This window comes from Dromiciops gliroides, chromosome 3 (genome assembly GCF_019393635.1).
Source record: "Dromiciops gliroides isolate mDroGli1 chromosome 3, mDroGli1.pri, whole genome shotgun sequence".
NCBI lineage: Eukaryota > Metazoa > Chordata > Mammalia > Microbiotheria > Microbiotheriidae > Dromiciops > Dromiciops gliroides.
This window is the reverse complement of record NC_057863.1, coordinates 105,048,804-105,067,052: the sequence shown is the minus strand read 5'-3', so window position 1 is coordinate 105,067,052 and position 18,249 is coordinate 105,048,804. Positions and strand designations below refer to the sequence as shown.

Here is an 18,249-nt window from a genome sequence, read left to right as displayed (position 1 = left end):
TCACTTAACTCTTGTTGCCCTGCAAACAAACAAACAAAGAAAAAAACCCTGCAGTGGTAAAGTAATGAATATTATGAAAAGCACTATATGTCTGAAGTGCTTATCCTGTTATACAAAAGCAATATTTCCTCTTCTTCTCTTAATTTAAAGCACTTGTCCTATTATATAAGAGTAACATCATCATGTTCTAAACCAAAGGTAGCATGTTTTCTAAATACTTATGTTGTGAGAATGAACAGGCATGAACCAACAGTAGCCCATCTACTGTCCCCTTGACAAGTAGTGAATTCCCTGGATAGGCTGTGACCTCCTTATCCTTGATCTCCTCAATGACTTTATTCTAGTGCTGACATAAGTTCATAGCTCCAAAGCTGCCGCAGTAAAGATCACTGAGATGATATCTAGGAATTCGCCCAAGTTGGCCCTTACACTAAGCAGACCTGGAAAGAGATCCAGATGGAGAGGAAAGTGAGATGAAACTTACATGGGAAATAGCAAAAAAAGATTTAGAGCATAACTTAGTTGAATTATCCTTTAGATGGTAGTTATAAGTGATGTGAGCTATAAAGATCCTGAAAGTAGAAAGGAACCAACAAGGAGAGGTGAGTTTTCCTGAAAGATAGTAGAGCTGCTTGAGTTTGCGCCCATTGTGTGTTTTTTGCCATATTAAATAAAACTTGGTCTGCATTATTTGTTATTGTTAGTCATTTTCAATCATGTTTGACTCATCATGACCCTATTTGGGTTTTTCTTGACAAAGGTACTGGAATGGTTTGCTATTTCCTTCTCCAGCTCATTTTACAGATGAGGAAACTGAGGTAAACAATGTTATGTGACTTGCCAGCTACAGCTAGTAAGTGTTTGAGACCAAATTTGAACTCATGAAGATGAATTTTCCTGACTCCAAACCCAGCACTTTATCCACTGTATCACTAGCAGCCCTGGTCTGAATTTGACATCTTCTTAGCCTAAGTGCTTAAAGAAGAACTGAGGGTGCTGTTAGGGAAAGACTCAAGTCAAATGTTGATATTCCTGGGGGAAATGCTTGCCCTGGGACATGTGTTCCTAGCCGTGTGTGTGTGTGTGTGTGTGTGTGTGTGTGTGTGTGTGTGTGTGTGTTATCTTTTCCCCTCTTATAGAGTGATTAACTGGGAAAGAGTAAGGTACCTATGGGGTGAATCTTTTCTTGTTACTCAATTTTCTAAGTTTTTTTTTTAAACTTGATTTTGCTTGCTTTGCACTGATGTTTCCTAGCCTTGTAAAAGTAATAAACCTATTGTTGGAAGCTCAACAACGATGGTTTTGTGTAAACATTTACCATGCAATACCTGGAACCCGGAATAGTTTTCTGAGGCCCATGTGTAAAAGAAATATAAGATCACAGATTTAGGACTGAAATGGAACTCGGAGATCATTAAATCCAACCTGCTTATTTTACAGATGTGGAAACTATGACCCAAAGGGGTTATGTAACTTGCCTGGGTTCATATAGCTAGGAAGTCTCTCAGGATGAATTCAAACTCAGATTTCCTTGACTCCAAGCCCAGCACTATTTGTCTACTATACCAAGTGCTGCACATAATAACAATTTTTATATCTATGAAGAGCAAATATAGCAGATTATTGGTGCCTGTAAGGTACATAGTTTAAAGGTCCTTATGAAGAGTGAAGCCTTGCAAATATTATATTGATAACAAATAAGAAAAAGTGGAACTTTAGGGAAAAGATGAGAAATCCATAGAATTATTTCCTTTCTCTCTTTGATTTCCAATAGGGATGCAGCTAGGATTTGATGGGGAAAAGCTGAGTCAAAATGGAGAAGCCTCCTTTTCCAACAGAACGTTCCCCAACTCTAGCATAGTAAAGTTGAAAGATTAACACATGACTTCACTTCCTACTAATGTGATCTTGAAAAATCCATGACACTCCTCTGAGCCTTAGTTTCATCTTGACTGTGTTGGGGTGACTACCTACATTTCCAGCTATAAATTTCTAAATCCCATGTTTCTTCAGCTACTTGTTGTAGCAGCTTGAGGTGATTTGATTAAACAAATTCACATATTCTGTATTCTACTTGGGCATTGTATTTTGCTTTTTTCTCCTCTTCTATGTTCATATTGCCACCACCTGAGTTTAGGAATTTCTCACACCTCACCTTGATTGTTCTAATAGCCTCCTCATTGGTGTCTCTGATCTTTACCAGTTCCTCTTTTTCATTACACAATTGTCAGTAATCTTAATGACCACATCACTCAGTTTTTCAAAAAACCTTCAGTTTCACTATCCCTCTCCCCTCAATTGTGTATAGGATAAAATACAAAATACTTAGTTTGACATTTATTGTCTGGGTCTAATGGATCCTTTTCAGCTTTCTTTCACATTAGCCCCTCACCCCCCTACCTTATATATGATTGAATTACTGCCAGAGGGAATAATGAGGAATGGAGACATTGTCTCCCATCAATATTATTTCCAAAATTTGGAAGCAACTACCTGTCTGAATGAGATATTTTGCTATAAATCAGCATTCATACTAGGGAGGCAAAAGAGAGACTATGAAAAAACTACAAAAGAGATTTATTGAAGAATATTTTCAACCAAATAAAACCCTCAGGAGGCATGAAAATAGAGGATATTTCAACTCTCCAAGTGGATATCATATTCACTAATGAGAGGTACCACACCAGTGATAGCTTTTCAGCTTTCCCTTTTTATTCATAAAGTTCCTATCTCTGATGTATTAGTTATGTGTCATTAATTTTCCTTGATTCCCAGGGGTTCTAGAGTTGTGATGGGTGAGGAAGAGGGGTGCCTCTGTTACCTCAGTTCTGAGCATTATAGTTAGTGTAATTAGGTAAAGGTTTTTCTCTCAAGGAGAGAGAAAAATTTGACTCCTCCCATGGCTGGCTTTGTAAATTTATTGGGCTTATTCTTGTAAAGGGAGAAGGCAGAATGCGTGGGTCAATTCACAATTCCACCAACAATGCATTACTCTACCAGTTGTCCCCAAAACCTTTACATTTGTTCTAACCTAATTAAGTTTTAACTCTTATGAGCCTTTCTCCAGATTTTAAAGCATTTTAGGTGCCATAAACAGATTAATATTCACTCAGGACTTTTTATTTAGTATTATGTATATTGAAATATCTGGGATGAATAAGCAGACAATTATTGTGGGCTAACATAGGCAGACCTAATACTACTAAATTTGCGAAAACCAGACCAGTAGCTGTTTCACGATTCTTCTCCCATCTCTGTGCACTTGTTCAAAATACCCTCATGCCTGCAACATACTTGTGGCACATCTTCCTTCAGGGGCCACTTTGAAGATACCACTTCTGGCACACCTCACTGATAACCAGTGTAAATAAAATTAATGTAAGAAATCCACTATATTGAAGTCTCTCATAATAGTTCCTATGTGGTTACTATTTATAGATGCTCATGGGTGACAATGGATCTGATCTGGGAACTGGCCCATCTCTCCAAGAGAGACTGATTTCCACCCTTGTGGAGAGCAAGAGGACCATGGCAGACCAATTAGCACTTCTCTCATCTATCTTTAAGAGGATTATTGGGCTAGAATTATGGTTATCCATTAAGTATTGGTAGTCTAGGTGTAAAATAGGTTCAGAATTAAAAGCATTCATTGTCTCTGATCTCTCTCTTAAGGAGAGTAACTTTTTTTTTTAATATTGCTAAACTAAATAGCGGTTACACAAAAGACCACTGAAAATAACAAATAAATGTATTTGATCAAGAAAAACAATCTACAGAAGTTGGGGCATTTATACAGATTAGAATAGACCAGAGAATACACAAGAGTAAAGGAGCTGTTTAGCTGGAAAAAAGTTAAAATATTTCCATTCACCCAAAGATGGAGAAGTCTCCAGGGTTTCATGAGCTAAAAATAAAGGGATGGAGTGGGACTGCTGACTTCCAGAGAATCACAGTAGTCATTCAAAAGTTTATACTTGCCCCTCAGCTCTCCAAGCCCTTCTCTTCAGTGTCTGTCTTCTGCCCTGCCTTAGCTTCAATAAGTTTCTCAGCTAATCATATCTCCTTACAGGAATGTATAGCAGCGCTGTGAGTCAGTCTTGCAGAATACCAGCCATAGGGACGTTACATTCCTAAGTGATGATTATATTTGGCCTAAGTCACTATGACAATGCAGTGGAGTTATTAAAATCTGCTTTGCTGGTGCAAGGACTCACATTCAAGAAATTATTGATTTTTGAAGGATTGGGTTACTAAATCTAAACTCAAGCATATCTTTTAAATAAGTCATCTTTGATTCATTTCCAGACGCATTAACTGATTACTACCTAGAAGGAACAAAATTAAGCAGTAGTGGTACAAAAATGAGTAAGATTTTGGCCTGGACTTCTAGGAACTTAGATGACAGCAGGGCATATGAAAGCAAATAAGACCATGTACACATGTGATAGAGTCAAAGTAAAATAATAGTGATGGCAAAGAAAAGCCTCGAGTGTCATGAGAGTAAGTCTCCCCCCCAAAAAAAACCACAATACAACAACACCCAAGGTTATTTGAAATATTTCATCTTTTGCAGTATTTCATACTATTTAGAAGTAATGTGAATCACTAGAGGCCAGAAAACCTTGTTGCTAAATTAAAGCCACATCATCACCTTACCTGTATCATAGTAACAAATATAACAAAAATGGGAAATATTGGATGTTGAAGGGGATGTGAGAAAACTGGTATGCTAATCCACTGTTGGTAGAGTCGTGAAAGGATCCATTCGCAATTTGGAACTATGCGCAAAGAACTATAAAACTGTGCAAATCCTTTGATCCAGCAGTGCTGCTGTTAGGTTTATATCCCAAAGACATACCCAAAAAGAGGAAAAGACCTATTTGTACAAAAGTATTTATAGCAGCTCTTTTTGTGGTGGCTAAGAATTGGAATTCAAAGGAATGCCCATGAATTGGGGAATGGCTGAACAAGTTGTGGTATATGGACATAATGAAATACTATTGTTCTATAAGAAATGATGAGCAGGCAGATTTTAGAAAAACCTGGAAAGACATAAGTGGACTGATGCTGAGTGAAGCGAGCAGAACCAGGAGAATGTTGTGCACAGAGACAGCAATATTGTTTGATGAAGAGCTGTGAGTGACTTAACTATTTTCAGCAATACAATGATCCAAGACAATCCCAAAGGACTATTGATGGAACATACTATCCACCTCCAAAGAAAGAACTGATATTGATTGAACACAGACCAAAGCATGCTATTTTTCACTTTCTTTCATTTTTTAAAAATTTAAGCTATACAAAATGACAGATATGGTAATGTTTTACATAATTGCATATGCATAACCTATATCTGTTTGCTTACCCCCTGGGAGGGTAGGGAAGGAGGGATAGAATTTGTAACTCAAAACTTTAAATAAAAATGTTTAATATAAAAAAATAAAATAAAAGCCACATCTGCCATAAGATTTCATATAAGAAATTATGAAGACAATATAGACAATTAATTGAAAGAATGCTAGACTCAGAGTTGAGGGTCCTGGGTTTAAATCTGAGCCTTTCTAGTTACTATCCTTGTGACTTTGGACAAATCATTTAAAGGCATATGGCGACATAGTGAACACAAAGCTGGTCCTGATGTCAGAAAGACCTGAGTTCAAATTCCCTGACCTCAGACACTTACTAGCTAAGTGATTCACTTAAGCTCTGTTTGTCTCACTTTCCTTATCTGTAAAATGGGGATATCAATAATACCTATCTCCCAGGGTGGTTTGGAAGATCAAATAAGAGACTGATTATAAAGTGCTTAGCACAGTACCTGGCACATAGTAAGCCCTATATAAATGTCAACTATTATGATTATCATACTCAGGACACTCATCCTAGGGATTTTACCTCCAGATATTTCCTTTGTTGCTTCTTATTTCTGTTGCAAAAAGGTAAATCTTTCATATTTATTTTAATAATTAGCTAGGTTATTTAGTGTTTTATTTGTCTTTATTCTGTAAATACTTCAAAGACCTTTGATTTGGTCAGTATGGGTATTCCCTCCATCAATGTAGATAGGTATGACCGCTCCCTCACTACCCAGCTTAATCTTTGGACAACAGATACTTTGATTGACAATTGTCTTGCTTTGTTTTGGGAACTGGAAAAAGAGTCTTTTCTTTTTTTTAATCAGAGAAGAGCAAGATGAAGACCAAGGTATATAACCCAATATTTGGGGGGGGGGGGTGTTGTTGTTGAGTTTTTAGCAGTCTTAATTTTTTTTATTTCTAAACCTCAACTTTTATATAAATAAAAATCTTAAATATATTATCTTGTTTTGTTAATAATTCTCTTGAAGAAAATATTTCATTAAGATAATTATGTAGAAGGCAAGGAGGTATTACAGTGTATAGAGCACTGGTCCTGAAGTCAGGAAGACTTGAGTTTAAATCTCACTTTAGTCTCTTATTAACTGTGTGACCCTGGGCAAGTCACTTAACCTCTCTCTGGTAGTTTCCACATCTGTAAAATAAGGATAGTAGTAATATCTACTTCTTAGAGTTGTTGTGAGATAAAATGAGGTAACATTTGTAAATCTCTTTGCATACCTTGAAGCACTATATAAATGCTAGTGATTGTTGTTACTTTTTAAAAACATCCAGAAGATGGGAAGTTATTTTGAGTAAGTTTACTATGGGTTATTCACGAAATACTAAATATTCTCACTCCTCTAGGAGCCTGCAATCTAGTTGGAAAGGCTAAAATCAATCAAGCAAGCCTTTATTAAGTTTCTACTGTAAGCAATGCAATATGATAGGCAGTAGCTAACTAATTATAACAAGTGAAGAGGAGGGGAAAGAGAACAAGTATTGATATAGCTTCTAGAATGTGCCAGGCACTGTGCTGAACACTTCACCAATGTTATTTCATGTATCCTCACAATAACCCTGCTAAGCAGGTGCTGTTATTATCCCTGTTTTACAATTGGTGAAACTGAGTCAAACATAGATTTGCTTAGGATCAACACAGCTAGTCTGAGGCCAAACTTGAACCCAGATCTAATACAAGAAAGGAGGGATCACATCCAGATTTGGCAGTCAAGTGTATTATGGAGGCAAGTAGGTTTGAATGTGCAGAGTGGGTGATGTTGGGTCAAATAAAGCACGTGACAAATATTTAAAACTATTAGGTAGACTATTCTGGCCGGGAGGAGTAAATAGAGATAAACCTTGGAAAGGTAGATTGGGGCCAGATTTTGAAGAGTTTTGAATTCTAGGCTGTGTTTAGATTTAATCTTGTAGGTTATAGGACCTTTAGAAGTTTTATAAGAGCAGGGAATTGGCATAGAAAATGATATTTTAAAAAAGATTAATGTGGCATAAAGTATGTATGAATTAATAGGCCATCACAATAGTGTTTTGTAAGGGGTCAGAAAAAAAAGGAGTGAAAGTTAATAGCTACTATTTTCAGTGATTGTCTTTTTAATATAGAGTCAAAAATATCCATGATTAAGCTGTTGATTCAGAGATGGTACTCCAAATAATTTCACAAAGCATTACCTGCTTCACTTGGCTTTGGCAAATGAAATAATAAAGTCATTTCCATTTTTCTGATATAGCTACAAATTGAAAATGTACTTATTTGATATTGTGATTGAGCCTGTTTATTTTTTTCTTATTGTTCATGCACTCTGAGGACAAGAACAGTTTCTGCCCCCCCCACCTTAAATTGGCATAGTGCCTAATAGAACACATGACATATTCAGACGTTAAATACATTTTTATATTTAGAATTATCTTTTAGGGGGCAGCTAGGTGGCACAGTGGATAAAGCACCAGCCCTGGATTCAGGAGGACCTGAGTTCAAATCTGGGATCAGACACTTGACATTTACTAGCTGTGTGACCCTGGGCAAGTCACTTAACCCTCATTGCCCCACCCCCAATTTTTTTTTCTTTTAGTGAGTAAAGGGGAATTAAGAAGTACTCAATTTGTATCTGCCAGATATTTTAAATCAGATCTCTAGTATCTTGTGACTACCATTATACCCTTTTCCCATCATTCAGTTCTGCCATTCTACAAATAATAAATTTCTGCCATTTGTTAGATGCTATGAAAGAAACTAGGGATACAAAGAGAAAAATAAAACAAAACCTCTCCTCAAGTAACTTCCATTTTGTTGGAGGGAAATAACGTGTGTGTGTGTGTGTGCACACGCGTGCGCGCTCACTAATTAAATACCAAATAATGGAGGAACATTATGGAAGGTTTTGTAGACAGGGTGGGCCCTAAGATGATCGCTGAAGAAAGATAAATATTCTGAAATGCAGAATTAAGGAACTTATACAACTCAGGCATTGGGGGAGGTGGTTGGGGGTGGCTTGTTCAAATGCAGGGAAGTTGGAGATGGCATGACCCTTTTCTCCTTTTACTCCTGACTTCTGGCCTATACAAAATATTTGCTATATACATATATGTGTTTATCTATTTTATAAATAATTTTTCCAACCAAACCCTTTATCTTCTCTACTTAGGCATGGTGCCCAGGATAATAACTGCATACAGTAGATATCTAATGCTTGTTGACTAACTTTTTACCTTTTTTGCAACATTGCACTGTTGTCATTTTTTGGCATTCTTACTATGGAATTACATGGTGATACAGAAAGCAAAAAAATAATATGTATTCCATGTTTCTGAGAACACTGATACCATGAAATCCTCAACATTTCAAATAGTTATTTTTAAAAACCTATGATATAAGAGCTATTAGTAAATTCATCCTGAGTATTATGTCAATTTTCAAAATTAGTAAATATTTAGAGAGATGCAATGTGGAGTATTATAGGGTTTGTTTGGTTTGGGGTTAGGGAGTCGGGACATTCTATGATACTAGCAAAATCATTTTCCAAATATCTTAAAGATGATTGATGCTCCATATTTTGAGATTATTGATGTTATAAACATCAAAAGCTTTGAAAAACAAACATTTTGCATTAACCTTGCTGAATAGTTATATTTTAAAATTATGAAAATAAAATGAAACCAGATGAACTGAACAGAGTTGACAGCACCTTTCTAGGTGATGAAATTGCTATTGATTTATGACAAATGCTGGTAAAAGCAGGTAAGGACTGTTTTGTTGCTGTCAGATGAGAACAGAAAGTAGGCAGGTTTTGTTATCAATCATTTCTTGTCAGTAGAAGCCAGCAGCAGACTGTTATAATTGATTTGATGGCTTTGTCTGATGTGAGCTCTAGTGCCATAGTGGTTTGGAGCAACGCAACAGTGCATGTGAAAAGGATGTGATCAGACTCATCATGGGTAAAGTTGGGTCACTGAAAGGTGTACGTTTACTTACCAGTTCATTAATTAATAAGTCATAACTTTCTGTATTCAAAGCTTTTGATTAGAAAGGAGAGAATACTTCTTTTTCTGTCAAGTGTTATTCTCTGTAGTTCATATGATATTTTAGCCATTTTATTAAATTTGAGAATCCGAATTTTGTACATGAACTTTCTATTGACAAGTTTTAGATTTCCAAACTTTGTTTATAAATTGTCAGTTATCAAGTCTATTTGGTGATAATACTGGTTTAAATGGGTGGTGAGGAAAGGTCCATCACTGTATCAAATGTCTAAACGTCTTCTTTTTTCTATTCCAGTTGATTTGGTAGTCTTTTTCCTAGACAGATACTGTTGTCATTCCCTTTGTAATAATACTAGCACCCTTCACTACCACTTCTTGTAGCTGTATTAGCACAATTTTCTTTCTGAATCATTTTCTTCCTCCTGGCCAAAGATGCGGACGCACTTCAGAAAGAAAAAAAGAAATGTTGCTTGATAATCTTGGTGACTTGACTCCTGAAGCACAGAAGTGACTGCCATTATTATCTTAGCTAATGAATAAATGAAATTAATTTTATCTAAATCAGACAACTTCAGATACTAGACATTTTATTTTATTTTATTTTTTATTTATTTTGGTGAGGCAGTTGGGGTTAAGTGACTTCCCCAGGTTCACACAGCTAGTAAGTGTCAAGCTTCTGAGGCCAGATTTGAACTGAGGTCCTCCTGACTCCAGGGCCAGTGATCTATCCACTGTGCTACCTAGCTGCCCCAAAACTAGACATTTTAAAGAATATCTTTGCTAACTGAAAATGAATTACTCAGGTTTTTTTTTGTTTTTGCTTTTTTCTTTTTGCAGGGCAATGAGGGTTAAGTGACTTGCCCAGGGTCACGCAGCTAGTAAGTGTCAAGTGTCTGAGGCTGAATTTGATCCCAGGTCCTCCTGAATCCAGAGCCAGTGCTTTATCCACTGTGCCACCTAGCTGCCCCCAACATCAATCTTTTTTTTTTTTTTCCCCACAAACAGGGCTTTTATTAGTGTGTTGAGAAAGGGGCGGGGAATCGTTTTTAATACTAGTTTTCCTGACTTTTGAATGTCTATATGTTCAATCAACATGCTGAGATAAAAAGAATCCTAGATTTTCACTCAAAGGACCTGTATTCCAGTCTTGACTTGGTTCTCACTGTGACATTGGAAGTCACATAACTCAGTTTCCTCATTTGTGAAATTAGAAGGTTGGGCTAGGCCACATGAAATCTCTACCAGCTCTAAATTTTCTGATTCTTATTAGGCATCATTCCTAGCAAATATTCCATACTAGTCTTGTAAAACAAATCCTTCTACTAAAAAAAAAAATGTTATGAAGTAGAATAAAGTATCTATAATATAAAGTAACTCACTGCATGAACCAATGAGAAAAAAAATTGTCTCTAATGTAATCTCTGTAGTATTGCTCATAATTTTTAAATTCAACACAAATGCATTAAATCATTGTTCCAGGTACTGGGGGGGATATATAAATTAGAAATTAGTATTCCCTACTTTCATGAAACATATTGTCAAATAGCAGAAATAAAATATAGACAATCATAATATAAAATAGAATGGAAGTATGGTGCTAAAAACGTTTAAATTTTTTCATCGATATCCTTTGTGCTTATATCTTCTTTTCCAATATGTCCCATCTTCCCTCCCCAACTCAGAGAGCCATCCCAAGTTTTAAAATATTTTAAAACAGAGTTAATGTATTTCAGTAAAACTAACCAACATATCAATCAAGTTTAACAGTATGTCACCTACCTCCAGAATCATCCTTCCCTGCAAATAAAAGAGGGATGTATGTTCTCATACCTCTTCTGGGTATCCAAAGTTGTTAATTATAATTACTGTTCCATTTCTATTTTGATTGTGGTAGTAGTTCTTTCCACTTCCACTGTTGTAGTCATTGTTTATATCAAAGTTTCTTAAACTGTGGGTCATGACTCTACATGGGGTCACATAACTGAATGTGGGGACTGTGAAAAATTTGGCAACAATAAAAGGTTGTGTATACCACCATTTTCTATAGCTATATACCGGGGGTCACGTAAAAACTTCTTGGGCAAAAATGGGTAACAAGTGGAAAAAGCTTAAGAATCTTTGGTTTATATTGTTTTCCTGGCCCTGTTCATCTCACTTTGTTATCAGTTCATATGAATCTTCCCATACCTCCTTGTATTCATTAATATTTTCTGGTTTGTTTTTTTACAATGTAATAATAGTTAATTACGTTAATGTACCACAGTTTGTTTAGCCATTCCCTAGTTGGCGAGCATCTACTACATTTGTTACTACAAAAAAGTGTGATTATCAATATTTTGGCTATGCATTAGATTTTTCTTTCTATATCAGACCTTCCTTTATTCCTCTTTGATTCCCAACAGAAGTTCTCCCAAACCCTCTTGATTCTTCTCATCTCCCACCTCTTCAGCCTTGGCCTTCTCTCATTTGAGGACCCTACTTTTTACTTTATTGAGAAATTTGAGGATATTCATGGTGAATCCCATCTTGTCCCCTTCTCTTCATCTGAACACCCCTTGACATAATCCACTAATCTCTTTCAGTCTCTGACTATGAGGTGACCCTAACTCCTCAATACAAGCCTTTAATCATTTTCTTAAACAGATTGCACCACAGCTATCTCTTCCACTTCATCTGATCTTCAACTTTTCTTTGTTGGTTCCTTCTCTATTGCCTTAAATGTGCTCAACTCCCCCCATTCTGTAAAAACCTTAACTCCTGTCTCTTCTCTTTCTGTTTATACGCATTTCCTCTGTTGTCACTACTTCTGCCCCTTTGCAATCTGACTCCCAGTCTTGTCATTCAACTGAAACTGCTCTCTCCAAAGTCACCAGTGATGTCTTATTTACCAAACATTGTCTCTTCTCTGTCCCCCTCCTTCTTAAACTGCTGCATTTGATACTGCTGACCACTCTCCTCTTTGGATTTTCATGACACCACTCTCTCCTGCATCTTTTTCTCCTTTTCTAACTGCTCCTTCTTTCTCCTTTACTTGTTTATCATTCATTAAGAACAGCCAGGTGTGGAGCAGCTAGGTGGCGCAGTGGATAGAGCACCGGCCCTGGAGGCAGGAGTACCTGAGTTCAAATCCGGCCTCAGACACTTAACACTTACTAGTTGTATGACCTTGGGCAAGTCACAACCCCAATTGCCTCACTTAAAAAAAAAAAAAAAGAACAGCCAGGTGGTGGTAAAACTTGTCCCCATTGAGTGACCTACTTCTCCTACTTTTATCCCTAGCCTGGCCCTGGGCCACCCCAGAAACTATCCAGGATGATCCAGCTATAGGAAAAAGTGTGTAGTTGTCTCCCCAGGTTAGGATATCAGCTCCTTAAGAGTAATGATTGTTAAATCCTTTGTTCTTGTATCCCCAGCACATAGTACAGTCCCTGGTACATTGTAAATGCTTAACAAGTACTTGATCATTTTTGTAGTATGATCTTTAATATTCAAGTCATGTATCCATTCAGTGTTGTTTTGTAATATATAGTATAAACTGTTATTCTAAACCTAATTTCTACAAGCCTGCTATTTCGTTTTTTCAGTTCTTGTCAGATAGAGAATTCTTTTCTAGGCAACTCATGTTTCCAGGTTATTGAATACTGTTATTAAATTCAGTTATTCCTTATTTTATCTTTTTACTTTAATTAATTTATTTATTTTTGTGGGGCAATGAGGGTTAAGTGACTTTCCCAGGGTCACACAGCTAGTAAGTGTCAAGTGTTTGAGGCTGGATTTGGCCTCAGGTCTTCCTGAATCCAGGGCCAGTGCTTTATCCACTGTACCACCTAGCTGCCCCTAAATTCAGTTATTTCTAATTATTTCTTGTCTAGCTTGATTTTGAAAGTTTAAAAAGGATTTCTTAATTATATTTATGCAGGTATTGAGTGTTGCTTAATAGATTGACTTCTATATACTTCATGCACTTTGTAGTTCTTTTTAATTGGTCTTCTCATTCTATTTTGTTTTTTGTTATAAAATGTTCATTTTGTGGGTTTATTTTCTAATCTACTGATTATATTAATGTTTGTTTCTTTGCTGATTTTCTGAGATTTTCTATTAAACCTGCATGTCATCAGAACATAGATTTGTATTACTTCTGCCTACCTTTATGTTTCTTTCATCTTATTCTTATTTCTAGCCTTCCTAGAACTATGTCAGATAACAGATGTCTTTTACTCCTCTTGGGAGTATCTAGTGTTCTCCATTGTATATCATGCTAGGTTTTGGTTTTAGATAGATACTTTGATCATTTTTAAAAAAAGATTCTTCGATGTCCCTACTTTACAGTTTTTAACAAATCAGTATTATATTTTGTTAAGGCTATTTTCTTCATCTGTTGTATAGACTACAGTCTTAGAGACTTTTGTTTTTAATTATGTAAATTTTCTTCCTAATAATTAACTCTTTGAATTTCTAGTATAAATCTCATTTGATTATAATGAACCATTTTTCCCCAATAAATTGTAACTTTTGGTAGGATTTTATTTATAAATTTCAATTTTTATTCCTTAATGATATTGATATGTACCTCCTTTTTTTGTTTTTTATCATTTCTTGGTAATATGGTTAGACTGAAGGGCTTTATATGCTGGAACCACTGAACTTTACTGAGTAGGAGGATGACATCATCAGGCATCCTCTTTAAGAATATCACCTTGTCATTTGGGAATCGGATGGATTATGGAAAGAGAAAACTTTTAGAGAGATTCACCAGTGAGGAGTCTCTAATAGTTCAGGTGACAAGTGATGGTATCTAGGGTGGTGGGTGTGTCAGGCAAAAGAAAGGAGGGGATATGAGAGAGGATGCTGGAGTACAATCGATAAGATTTGGCTGCTTACTGGATTTGTGGGGTGAGGGAGAGGAAAAGTCATGGATGACTCAGGTTATGAAGCAGAATGACTGGAACACTGGTGGTGCCCTTTATGGAAATAGAGAAGTTTTGAAGAGGCTTTGGGAGAATAATTAATTCTATTTTGGACTTGTTGAGTTTGAGATGTCTCCAAAATACCCAGTGTTAAAATGTCCAGTGGGCAGCTGGTGATAGGGGACCAGTGTTGTGGGAAATGACTAGGACTAGATATAGAGATGACAATTGAATCCCATGGAAATTAATGGAGTCACCAAGATAGTGTAGAGAAAGAGGGCTCAGACAGAGATTTAGGACCAAATAGTATCATGAAAATCCAGGGATATGAGCATATCCAAGAGAATAGAGCCTTAAATCAACAGTATCAAATAATAGAGTTCAAAAAAGAAGAATAAGGACTAGGAAAAGCCCATCAGTTTTATTTTGGTTATTTATTTGTTTAAAGTTTTGAGTTCCAAATTCTATCCCTCTTATTCCCTCCCTCCTTTTCCCTGCCCCCTCCCCAAGGTTGCAAGCAATCAGTATAGGTTATACATGTGCAATTATGTAAAACATCACCATATTAGTCATTTTACATAAAAAAGACTCAAGTAAAAAAAAAGTGCAAAAGAGCATGCTTCAGTCTGTGTTCAATCAATATCAGTTCTTTCTCTAGAGGTGGATAGTATGCTTCATCATTAGTCCATTGGGGTTGTCTTGGATCATTGTATTGCTGAGAGTAAAGTCATTCACAATTGCTCATAGAACAATAATGCTGTCACCATGCACAGTGTTCTCCTGGTTCTGCTCACTTCACTATACATACTATATGTGAGTCTTTTCAGGTTTTTCTGAAATCATCCTGCTTGTCATTTCTTATAGCACAATAATATTCCATTACAGTCATATACCACAGGTTGTTCAGTCATTCCCCAATTGATTGACATTCTTTCGATTTCCAATTCTTAGCCACCACAAAGAGTTGCTATAAATATTTTTGTACATTTTTTTCCTTTTCTCCTTTCTATTGTTAACTGTTTCCTTACAGCCTATTCCCTTTCCCATGATATTTAATTTATTATCTATCTTCTTTCACCCTATCCCTTCTCAAAAGGGATTTGCTTCTGACTGCCCTCTCCCCCAATCTGCCCTCCCTTCTTTTATCCCTCCCTCCTTAGTCCCCTTCCTCTCCTACTTTCCTGCAGGGTTAGATAGATTACTCTAACCAATTGAGTGTGTATGTTATTCCCTCCTTGAGCCAACTCTGATGAGATTAATGTCTTTGAGCCTATTCTGCCCTGCTCCTCCCCCATCTCTCTGCTTACTCCATAAGCCCTTTCCTGTTTCTTTCATGGGGGGATTTCACCCCATTCTACCTCTCCCCTAGTGCATTCCTCTCACCCCTCAATTTTACCCTAAAAATGTCATCATGGGACAGCTAGGTGACACAGTGGACAATGCACCCACCCTGGACCCAGGAGGACCTGAGCCAAATCAAGGCCATCAGTTTTAACAATCAAGAGATCATCAGTAACTTTGGAAAGAGTAATTTTAGTTGAATTGATGAGGCTGGATGCCAGAGTGCAATGTGGTAAGAAGTGAGCAATAGCAGAGAAAGTAGAGGTGATGAATATAACCTTTTTTTTTTCTATAAGTTTGGCAGTAGAAAGGAAAAGAAATATCGGATGATATAGCTTGAAGACTCTAAGCTAGTTTTGTTTTGTGTTGTTTTGAAATGAATGGTGGTGAGCAGGGCATGTTTTTAGGCTTTAAGAAATAAACCAGTTGGTAGAAATCGAAGCCCGGGATGGGGAAACAAGATGCTAAAGGAAGATGAGATTCAGGGTGTCAGTAGAGAGGTTGTTGGCCTTTCAAAAAGAATGACCAGCCCTTTATTAGAGGCTGGAATAACAGAGATGATGAAAATATTGTCAAGACATTGCGGGTGGGGTGTAGAATAAGGAAGAAGAGGGAGTTCATAATTCACTTTTTAAAAAGATAAACATGAGGGGCAGCTAGGTGGCACAGTGGGTAGAGCACCGGCCCTGGAGTCAGGAGGACCTGAGTTCAAGTCCGGCCTCAGACACTTAACACTTACTAGCTGTGTGACCCTGTTCAAGTCACTTAACTTCAATTGCCTTACCAAAAAAAAAAAAGAAAAAGAAAAAAGAAAACAAAAAAGATAAATATGAGACAAGATCTTTTGTTGAGAAGTTACAGAAAGATGTGAAAGACTTATTGAAAAAAGATTTGTAGGGGCATCTAGGTAGCGCAGTGGATAGAGTACTGGCCCTGGATTCAGGAGGACCTGAGTTCAAATCTGGCCTCAGACACTTAACACTTACTAGCTGTGTGACCCTGGGCAAGTCACTTAACTCCAATTGCCTCATCAAAAAGAAAAAGAAAAAAAAAGATTTGGAATAGCCTTTGTGGAGACTGGCATATAGAATCAATTGGGGAACTATATAAAGATTGCCTTGTTATGGGGAGGGGCCTTATTTAATTTACATAAATTTAGTGAACCTAGTCAACTCAAGTATGTGACTTTCTTTAGCACTGTTCAGCAACATATGAGTAGGAAAGGAGATGGATGATGGGAGCATGTAGGTTGGAGTCCCTTCTAAGTTATGGAAAGTAGTGATCATTGTAGAATTGCATTCAGTTGGGGGCAGCTAGGTGGCACAGTGGATAGCACAGGCCCTGGATTTAGGAGTACCTGAGTTCACATCTGGCCTCAGACACTTGATACTTACTAGCTGTGTGACCCTGGGCAAGTCAATTAACCCCCATTGCCCTGCAAAAAAAAAAAAATAATAATAATAATTGCATTCAATCTTATCCCTGGACATTTACAGGTTTGATTTCATCCAGACCTATGATTTCATTGGCATAGGGAAGTTCTGGTAAGGAAATCTCTACCAATGTAGATCAGCAATTATTCTGTAACTTACGATCTTAACTGCCTAGCTCACTTATTGGTATCTTTTTCCTTCAGGGTAACCTAGCCAATATGTGCAAGGCAAGACTTAAGTTCTCTGACCACCTTTCTAGTGCCTTTGCCACATAACCTTTTGTTAGTATTGGTAAAACAAAAACCAAATCTGATTTGAGCATAAAGATTGGAAGATATAATATAGGAACTCCAGAATGTTGTTTTCAAATAAGATTTTGATGTGCTTTGTTTTGACATCACTTCTATTTCCCAATGTATCTTTCCCTCCTATTCTCAGAGTGCCATTTCTGACATTAAAAAATGAAAGGTGGAGGGGGGAGTTCAGCTGAACTAAACATATTGAAAATAATGTCATGTTCTATACCCGTAGTCGACCACTTAGTCAATATAATTTTGCAGCATTTAAATTTTGTTTTTTATTTCCATTTCCATTTTTGTACTTGTGTATTGTTTTGCTGTTTCTTTACTTCACTTTGCATCAGCTCATATGAATCTTCTCACTTTTCTCATTTTTATAACACAATAATGTTGTGTCATTTATGTACAGGTTCTTTAGACACTTCCAAATTGATGGGCATCTATTTGATTTCAAGTTCTTTGCCACAATAAAAAGTGAAGCATATACTTAGTAGGATGATCCATGGGTCAAAGTGTATGGAAACTTCTTGCCATTTTATTTCCGTAATCCCAAATTTATGTTTAGAATGGTTGGGCCAATTCAGATTCACCAACAATGTAATTAGTATGCCTTTCCACAGCTCTTTCAACATTGACTATCATTGCCATGTGGGCTGAGAGGTGAAACCTCAGAGTGTTGTTTCCATCTCTCCTGTTATTAGTGATTTGAAGCATTCTTTCATGTGGTTGTTAGGTTTAGAATTCATTCTCCTTTTGAGAATTTTTGTTTACAATCTTTTGACCTCATCTCTATTGGAAAACTGCTTTTGGTCTTTTTCCATTCATTGTCTATCTTAACCCAAGCTGTTTTAAACAAGTTATTGAGCAAAAAATGGGATATAAGAAAAAAGAAATTTAAAATACATTTAAACAT

The 18,249-nt window shown here is 36.6% G+C and overlaps 1 protein-coding gene across 1 annotated transcript in view; it reads left to right on the top strand.

The window, feature by feature from the left end:
* DIAPH3 (diaphanous related formin 3) overlaps window positions 1-18,249 on the top strand; it is a 449,127-nt gene that overhangs the window by 341,191 nt on the left and 89,687 nt on the right.